Here is a 10128-nt window from a genome sequence, read left to right as displayed (position 1 = left end):
AAGAACAAACACGTTAACGAACAACAAACTAAACAAAAAAAACACACACAACAACAACGAAAGCAAAAACAACGACACCAACAACCAAACAACGAGCAATCCTACTTTAACAACAAGTTACCATACAAGCACCTAAACAACAACAACAATCCTAACATCAAGATCAACACCGACAGCAACAACACAACCAAGTAGAATAATACCATCTGCCAATAATCATTTATAGAAACCCTCTAGTATGGCATTAAATAGTTCTGATAAATATGATGCTAATACATGACACTTGTTTATCACCCTATTTACGGGAGGCGGAAAACTACAACGGGCGAGGCATGGTCAGGGGTGATAACCCCAAAAAAGGGTTAGGGTAAGGGTTAGGGTTAGGGGTCGGGTTAGGGTTAGGGTTGGGTTTAGGCTAACCCAAACCCTAACCCGACCCCTAACACTAACCCAAACCCTAACCCTAACCCTCTAAACCCCCCTTGCGCAATACCATACCATGCCTCGCCCGTTGTAGTTTTCCGCCTCCCAGGTCCGAATGCATCGTTCCGCTCATTGACCCGTCCTTAGTGATTGTTGCTACGCTTCACACGCTACATTCAAAATGGCGTCCGCTGATGCTGAAGCATCTGATACGCTTGTTAATATTTCTGACAATATTTCAGTAAACTTTCTACCAAATTATGATAAACTAGCAGATAGAATTTTAAATAGAGGTCTTAATTATTACACTTAAGGATACATTCATAATATGAAGATTTTTAATGATGAAACCGTGTGCGTGTCGTCGCTGACTGCTCGAGATCAATGCGGAAAAATAAAAAACCACATCGTTTAAACATCGATTTGTCCGATGAAAATATTACAGAATCACACTGCAGTTGTAAAGTCGTGTGAGTTATTAAACATGATTATTCAATTATTTAAAAAGTAGTCATTGTTATTGGTAACATCTTTATTAATCGTTAGTTTTTTATGTAAATTGCACAATGCAGAATATTTACATTATTTCAGACCGACTGGGCACTGTTGACACATCATAGGGTTTATAAAAACACTACAGGAATTTAAACTGCATAACATTTCCGCAGTTCCTAGCTTACTTAGCTGTACAAGTGTTCCACAACAATGGCATGTCTCAAGAGGAGAGAAGATCGAGCCAGTTCCAATAAATCACGTTGTTGTTGTCATTACAGATTTAAATGTACTTGCCGACAATTCGCAAAATGATTCCAATTAGACAAAGATATATCCCCGACAATATATTTTAAGCATATTGATTCGAATTAGATAAACACAAATCGCAGATTTGTATATTCCAACAGATTGGGTGAGATCAACAATAATAACAGATAATCAATATACATCACAATTAAAGTGATATTATGGGCATTTTTCACTGTTGAATTGAGCTGAAAAGAATTTACAAGTCAAAATAGTTAGTTTATATGTGGAAACTGACCAATTATCTAAAACTCATCTTGCGACCAGTTGTTTTTAAAAACAATATATTGCATTCAATATTTTACATGGCTCACCCAGTCCTCTAAGCCGAAATGATCCGTAAAACAAAATTTTGTCTTTGTGTCGAATGTAGACTCACATCGTACATCGAATCATTTCTGTCGTCAGCTGTCAGAAAGAAAGTACGGTTGATATTCAAATGCATTAGTTTTCTTTGTCCGGGATATTGTTTAGTATGTTGATGCTGCATTAACAAAAATAAGTGTATATGAAGTGAAAACACCAAAAATAAACAAGGGTTGCGATAGACACCTATAAACATAGCATATACTGTTAGATGCCCATAATATCAATTAAATCAGTTGAGATCAACATTTATCACAGATGAGCAATATTGAACACAATAATTCGTATGAGATTTACCATTATCATAATAAATTAAAAACAGAATAATAAAGATAACACAAATAATCATATTAAAAACAGGAATACCGAACAAAACAACACAAAATAAACGATAAGAAACATAATATTTTGGATGCAAACTCGCACGTAATACTATTTATTATTGTATTTAAGTCTGTATTATCACTAATAAATAACATAATCGCGATACATTTGTTATAAATATTCAAGGAAAAGGGTTAAATATAATTCTTGGTGATAGAATCGTCATATAACAGATAACTAGGCACGGTGATTTTCAGATCTGTTCTTTGATAGACTACTGCGGTGCCTGTACATTTTGAAATTATTTGATTTATACTTTCGTTAGCAACACTTTTCACTTTCGATTTAACGAATGGCGTGTGAAGGGTAGCAACAAGTTGTCTGGCAGCAAATACAGTACCGCTATTTGATTGGCTGGAAATACGACTGTAGGAACTATGCATATGGAATGCGCGAGCATCACCGTTTCCGGCCTTCTTTAGAAACAAACATGAGGTCGATACTATGCAACAAATAATCATTGGAGCTACGCTTTGTGAAAACTGTATTGAATGCATGTGCGTAAAGGTACATCCCAGATTAGCCTGTGTTATCCGCACGGGCTTATCAGGGGCTTAACTTTCCGCTTGTATGGAATTTTATCCTCTTATAAACGAAAATTTAATTTAGGCGGAAAGTGTCGTCCAAGATAAGTGCAGACTACACAGGCTAATCTGGGAAGACAATGTATGCACATGCATTTAATTCAGTTTTCGCAGAACGAGGCTTCTTATAAAATCTCTAAATGTGCGCGACCCAGTCAGACGATAACTTGATAAGCTACTTACCTTCATTTCGTGGAACCCACGTCCGTCCGTTTGGAACTTAAGAAACTTACAGGTTAAAGGTTCGGGTTTAGAGGCTCTTACGATGACGTATGCATCTTGAACCGACCTTCAACTTTATCCTTTAATCAAATTAATCTCTTGATCAATATGAAAAGAGTCGACCTGTTGGTAGGATCTAAAGATACTGAAGGGTTAAAGGGGCATTTTCACATTTTCAAAAAAAAATCAGATTCGCATGTTTTCGTGTTAGTTGTGATATTTGTTAGAAAACAGTAATACTGAACATTTACAGTGCCCTAAAATACCCATTATATGCATTTTTTACGATTTAAAACCTGAAAATTATAAAGCGTTGCAACCCGAAACGATTTAAGGATTTGAAAAGTTCTGCTGTTGTCGTTATATTTTGTGACACTACGAGGATTGCTTATCTAAAGTATAAAATACATAACTCATTGTATGAGCACGGATGACCGAGTGGTCTAAGCGGACTAAAAGCGCTTTACGACTGTTTCAGACATTATGCACATTTAACTTGCTTTACCACTTTAATTCCCCTTATCAATGGGATTTTATAAGTCGACCTGTCCGCTTATTTCCTCGCATGTATGCAATTCAAACACCTCGTGGGTGGATAGGAGCAACTGTGGAGATTACTTTCTTGTTCTGATTACGTGTCTTACTGTGCTTAAATGTATGAACTATAAATCCAACCATGAAGTACATGTAGTCAGTCTCACAGAAGATATATAATATTAGATATATATTATAGATGATATATATAGAGATAGAGAAGATATAGAGATGAGAGAGATAGATAGATAGCATATAGAGAGAGATATATATATTTATATATAATATATATATATATCTATTATAGGTATATATATATATAATAGAGATTATATTGATATATATATATATATAGATATCATATATATCCTATATATATACTATATATAATAATATACCGAAAGGGACTATAGGTCACAATATACCAAAAGATTTCCTACACAAATGTCAAAGCAATAACTTTAACGAAAAATAAAGTCAAACTTTTGCGCATAGAGACCCCTCATAACCATACCTTTTCTCGAACAGCATTCCAAGCCGAATTGATTTAAGCAATAAAAAAGATAGTCACGCGGTATGTAAGAAAGAACTCGTCACGAATCAAAAGTCACTGTTTTACGGCCATCTATTTACCGGCTTCTATCCAGTTCATGAGAGTTTCCCGCCATCTGTCAAAGGATTATGTAGTCTCCAATCTTCAGATAAAAGAGTGAATTTCTAGTAAACAACAATGTTTTCCCTGCCACATGCACACACAAATATACTAAAATAAAGTCATGGCAAGTGACCCTACAGAGAACCGTGTTTTCAAATAAATGGTGTTCATGTTTTAAGAGAGTATAGCATTGCACTCCAAAAAGATTTAGTATATTGTAACCTATAACGTAACACTAAAGATAACAACTCATCTTGGTGAGTGGGTTCACCCCCGTATCATTATCGATTAGACCACAGGTACTTGAAACAATTTTTTGGTCCTTATATATATATAATAAGAGTAAAGGTACCCAACGATGATTTCACAGGTGTATTGAATAACACAATGCAACAGCATAATAGATCAAACAATGCACACATATGTCGTTGTGGTTGCCAGCAGGAAGCGTCCATCTATGATAAAACACCTTTTATTTGATGAAAATCGTCCAAGTATGTCCAAAACAGCCAAAAGTTTCACAAATAGTACCCCAAAATCAAAGTGTGTAATTCCTGACGTCCAGCTGTCAGTAATAAATGAAGGCGATTTTCGGTCGATTGTTCACAATTAAACAAGAACTTTGCTATAAACTCCACGTGCGTTTGTCATTTACTCAGTTTGCCATCGAACTACGTCGTTCTTTGGTAACGGCACAACAAAAATACTCAGAAAAAGTTGAAAATACACCAGATATTATATTTTATGTTCAAACAGAATCCATTTTATTGATGGAACGCGGTAAATTATTATCTTGTTATCGATTGGTTGAAAAAGTCGTAAATTATAGAACACGTTTACCAATTTTATTTTCAACCAATGAAAACGTCTTCTGTCCGTAACACCGATTTCTGCCTCAAAATGATGGTCATGAAAGTGAAAGTACACTAAATTTGTTGTTTCTTCTGAATTTCCGACTGTTTACCGTTCAACTGGGACTTAAGAACGCCGTAGTTCGAAGACAAACTTAGTAAATGAAAAACATTTGTGGAGTTTATAGCAAAGTTCTTGTTTAATTGTGAACAATCAACCGAAAATCGCCTTCATTCATTACTGACAGCTGGACGTCAGGAATTACACACTTTGATTTTGGGGTACTATTTGTGAAACTTTTGGCGGTTTTGGACATACTTCGACGATTTTCATCAAATAAAAGGTGTTTTATCATAGATGGACGCTTCCTGCTGGCAACCACAACGACATATGTGTGCATTGTTTGATCTATTATGCTGTTGCATTGTGTTATTCAATACACCTGTGAAATCATCGTTGGGTACCTTAACTCTTATTATATATATAAGGACCAAAAAATTGTTTCAAGTACCTGTGGATTAGACCTAAGCGCTATCATACTTTAGAAATAACGCAGACTTGCATTATCAGCTAAAATATAATGATAAAAACTCGACATATTCTTTTACATCACCATATTATTCCCATCTTGTTTATGTAACTAGAATCTTTCATAATATGTGTATACGCAAACATCTCAATATTTAAATATTTACTGATACATTGCGCATTGTGTATTTTGAACATATTTACCGACCGTAATACCTACACAAACCAAATAAAATATGATAACACATTCAATACTGAATTGAACAAGACAAGTATGTTACTATCATCCCATGTAATACATGCCTTAACGTCAGCTTGGTAGGTACAACAGTGAGAGATTGTTTTTGTTTCCGTAGCGCGTTTTAAGACATCGGATTTTGGTTTGGAATAAAACTCGGGTACAGTCTTAATTGGTCGGGTAAGGCCTACGTGGTTGTATATTTTCGCTACCCGGGGTACATTTAAGTATATTTAAAAGTACCAGCGGGACATATAAGTAGTACCTGAGCCGACAACGTCCTATCGAGACCACCTTAGTAAGTACGTGACTTTAAATGGGGATGCAGTGTACCGGTTCTTACAACGGATACCAAGAGCGCTCTGGAATCAGGACGTTTCCTCTATTTTGCTATAGCCCCCCGCTCATTCATCTCTTTGGGCTGAGAGTTAAACACATCACAGAGATGGGAATTGGAGCCTTTTTGTCCACTTGAGGGTTGTCTGGGGCTGGGTTGCCTCTTTTTCTATTTGGCGCGGTGTTTCTGGCGTTGTCTCCGGGCGGCAGGCAGCGCGGCGGTTTGGGTCTCTCTGCGTGGGATGATGGGTCAAGACACGGTTGGTTTGGGCATTCTCGTGCGAGATTGGCGATAAAGCGCACCTCTCTAGAGGAGTGCGGTTCCTCCCTAACAACAATCAAAATCCCGAATTGTGCACCACCCCCACAAACCTGAGATTCCACAACGCGTACCGTTGGCCTCTAAATTATATTATACTAAAATAGAAAGGCACCATAGAATCATTTCAAAGAATTCATAGCTCTTTTTTATTTTGGGAGTCCTTTCAAAAAAGTTCTAGTTCTCTCTTGCAAATCACATGACTTAACTATTTTATTGATTAAACCAATTAAGCTTAGAATGCCCTCTTAGGATAAGTATGGTTATGAGGTTCGCTATACGCACAATGTTGCATTTATATTGCGTTAAAGTTATTGCTTTTGCATGAGATTACATATGGATTTGAATAAGTGTAGTGTGACCTTATTGGAAATTCAAGCTTCTCAATGATTGTTGCCAAGATAAATTTTTAGAATCCATCGTATCTATCATGCTCCGCTACTTGATACCGCAGCAGGAATGTTGCATTTAGCTCCAGAAACAAACGTCTGACTTGCTTATACATGCTTATATAGCCGGTTGAAAAAAAAAACTCAAGGACTCCAATACGAAACGTAAATACTATGATTCGATGAGTCGCGCCGATCGCACGTTTGTATTTTTGTATTGAGACTCGGCTTAGACTTCAGCTGTTAGCACCGTGTGAGCGGAATCTTGGTGCTCAAAGAATAATAATCATTTAATATATTGCTGATGTTGTGTAGACGTGTTTCTGGATTTATGATTTGTTAAGTTATCGACACTTCCGTGTGTCTGGATTTAGAGTTGCGTAGTTGTCGAAACTGATAGCTGATATGCAAAACACTACCGCATTCACGGGTCTGGATTTCATTGCTTATATTCTAAAGACTTAATGCTGATGTAAAGCGCTTTTAGCGTTCATGATTGTGAATTGAGAGGTGAGTACTTCTCTTCACTTATATATAAGGACATGAAAAACCTTTCAAAAGACTTTGGTTATGTGAATTAGAATTTTTTTATTTTTTGGCACTTTTTTGTTAATAATGCAAAAACGCTTCCGCATTCGTGGGTCGGGAAGTAGTCTTCTATTTTATTCTATTTTGTTTTGTAGACGTGATTTGAAAGCGCCAAGCGCGTTTGTCATTTTCTATTTTGTTTTGTATTTTTGTGTCACTTATAGCTGCTTTGAAAGCGCAAAATCAGCGATTTATCTGTTTATTGTATACCATGGCTTCTCACTACAGTAATAGTGGCTCTCGACCGTGTAATTGCATGGAAAACGGTGTGTGACCTGTCAAAGCAAATGACCTTCGGATCAACTGATGCGACAACTTTATTGCGCAATACCGCCACTTCCAAGGTACGTTGTATGTATATATGGTGATAGCTTTCTTCATTCACTATAGTTATCAATATTATACTGATATTAACCAGCGTTGTTAATGTCTTCGTAAATACATAAATTTCACACGCGATATATCAATGTCGCACGCGATAATTTAAGGTATATCTGTTCAAATGGCAACATTTTTACAATATATCGTACGCAATTCAAATACTTTCAAAGGAAATATTACATAAAAACTTGTCGCTAAACACACATTTACCCGATGTATTCAATTATGCCACCCCATCGCTGGATCGGATCAGAGGAAGTGTATTCTGGATTTACTTTTGACGTTTGTCCGTCTCTCTATCCTTGGACCCAAACCTATCTGACTAAATACTTGTGCATTGACCATTGTCTCGTGTAGTTGTGCATCTGCAAATTGTAATATCTTACGTCTATAGTTGCTTTAGTTTGCCCAGTTATCAACAGATTCATTCATGTACATTATTATACCGCCTTGCGTCATAGAAGGACACGAGGAGTTGTAGGTATTCGTCACTGCTGTGATCAGCGCTTATTGATACATTCAACCGACTCAACAATGACAGCAATCAGTTCCATTTCTCCATAGTTTGAACGTCAATATTTTCACAAACGCCACCATTCGATACCCCTCGCAGATTATCATAATCGGACTCGGGAGAAATACGGGTTGAAAGTAGTCCGCCCACGTGATACCATTCTAAGAATGTTACAACAACATAAACAATAACAACGATGGCGTCCATAATTCCTGTAGAGTTTGTACTTGCTCTGGCTTCAGAGCATAGAAAATCCTCATTTTCATCTTTGCAAAATGTAAACAACTCGCAAAACCGGCCATGTTTGTTTTTACAATGTAATTTTGATTCGCGTAGGCCCGCGTAGGTAGACCGCAATACCGCTTCCGAAATGTGTATTCATACTATCTCCTTCGAGGTACTTATCCGATGTTTGACGGAAAGGGCCGAGAATGTGCGATTGAAACGCCACAATTGAAAGGAGGCCTATTCATCGTATACATATCAACGGCCTTGTTCCATTCACGGTACTTTTAATTATAATCAAGGGATCCCATAACGAATCGTCGCCATTAGTCGTTGCATCAGTTAAATCAATTTGCTCATTGTCAATAATTAATTATCGTGCTTAATTTGGAGAAATGGAATCGCAGAATTTAGACAGGTTCACATCACTTTTTAATTGTTTTAGTTTAACGCTTATCTTATGGTTACTTCATTTAGGGGAGATGCGTTTTCTTACCAATAATCATTATCAAATTAATTACTAATGATTGAAGAGGACAAACTCATTTTTAGAATTATACTTTTCTTGCGCTGTGTGAATCAAAGGAAAATCTATAAAATGCATCAACAGTTTGGAGGTAGTGACATGGAATGCATCTTTATTGAAAAAGCTTAGATAGAACAGAATCGTCTTTAAATATATATTCCGCTAGGCAAATGTGAAATAAAGGAAGTTCTAGAAAAAAAGCGTTTAATAAGTTTATGGTTGTGTAATAAGAGTTTACTTTACTTATATCTAACCTCTAGCAATAACACTCGCTGGAAAACAACGGATTCGCTGATAGTCTTTGATTGAGTATCTGCTAAATTTCTTTGAGAAAAATGACTAATAGGATTCATATGATACAGTTCAGAATGTTCCTTCGATTCTCTCTTGAAAAAAGTTACCTTTGAGAATTGTTGATGAATTCGGCGCATGAAGTAATTTTTTTTTTGTATTTATAACAACATTGAACACCTCCATTTTCCAGCAAAATAATATTAGTTAAACAGTAACAAATGTTAGTTAAAATAAAAGTATATTTAGTCTGAAACCGGTCGTTTTTAACCCTTAAAGCGCTGGAGCTGAATTTTAAAGGCCTTTGCAAACAGTTTGGATCCAGATGAGACGCCACAGAACGTGGCGTCTCATCAGGATCCAAACTGTTTGCTATTCTGATAGTATTCTTTGAAAAAATCGAAGAAAATGCTAATTTTAGAAATTCTGCAGACGACATTTTAGCAGACGACAAATTGCTCAGCATGCAAAGGATTAAATGTTGCCGCCTCTGTGACAACCTTTTGCCACTTACAAGCAGAGTAAAAATGGCTATGTGCAAACAGCATAAAACCAGAACAACCTGCGAGTGACTCGCAGTTTGTTCAGGTTTTATGCTGTTTGACTCTCATCAGTATCTAAGGGTTGGAGTTGAAGCCTTAACAACTTGAATCTAGTAAGAAAGGTCTAAAATTCCATTCACCTTATTTAGGGAATACAAATGCCTGAAAATACGTATCTGTGTGGTAAAGGGTTAAACATACTAAATCTGGGGTTTTAAGTTTTGTTTGTTAGCTCAGAGCAAGACGATAACGAAGCCTTAACTACCGTAAAAAATGAAAGATTGTTTTTCTTTGCCTTTTTGAAGATATGTCACTCGAATGTTTGGTGCAACTAGATTTTGTTTATGCAACTTTTACAAACATTGCAATAAACAGAACACTGGATAAGGCAAAATTATATTGTCATTTAGGCATTCTTTTTCTTCATTTT

The sequence above is a fragment of the Dreissena polymorpha genome, chromosome 13 (genome assembly GCF_020536995.1).
Source record: "Dreissena polymorpha isolate Duluth1 chromosome 13, UMN_Dpol_1.0, whole genome shotgun sequence".
Taxonomy (NCBI): Eukaryota; Metazoa; Mollusca; class Bivalvia; order Myida; family Dreissenidae; genus Dreissena; species Dreissena polymorpha.
This window is presented reverse-complemented; position numbering follows the sequence as displayed.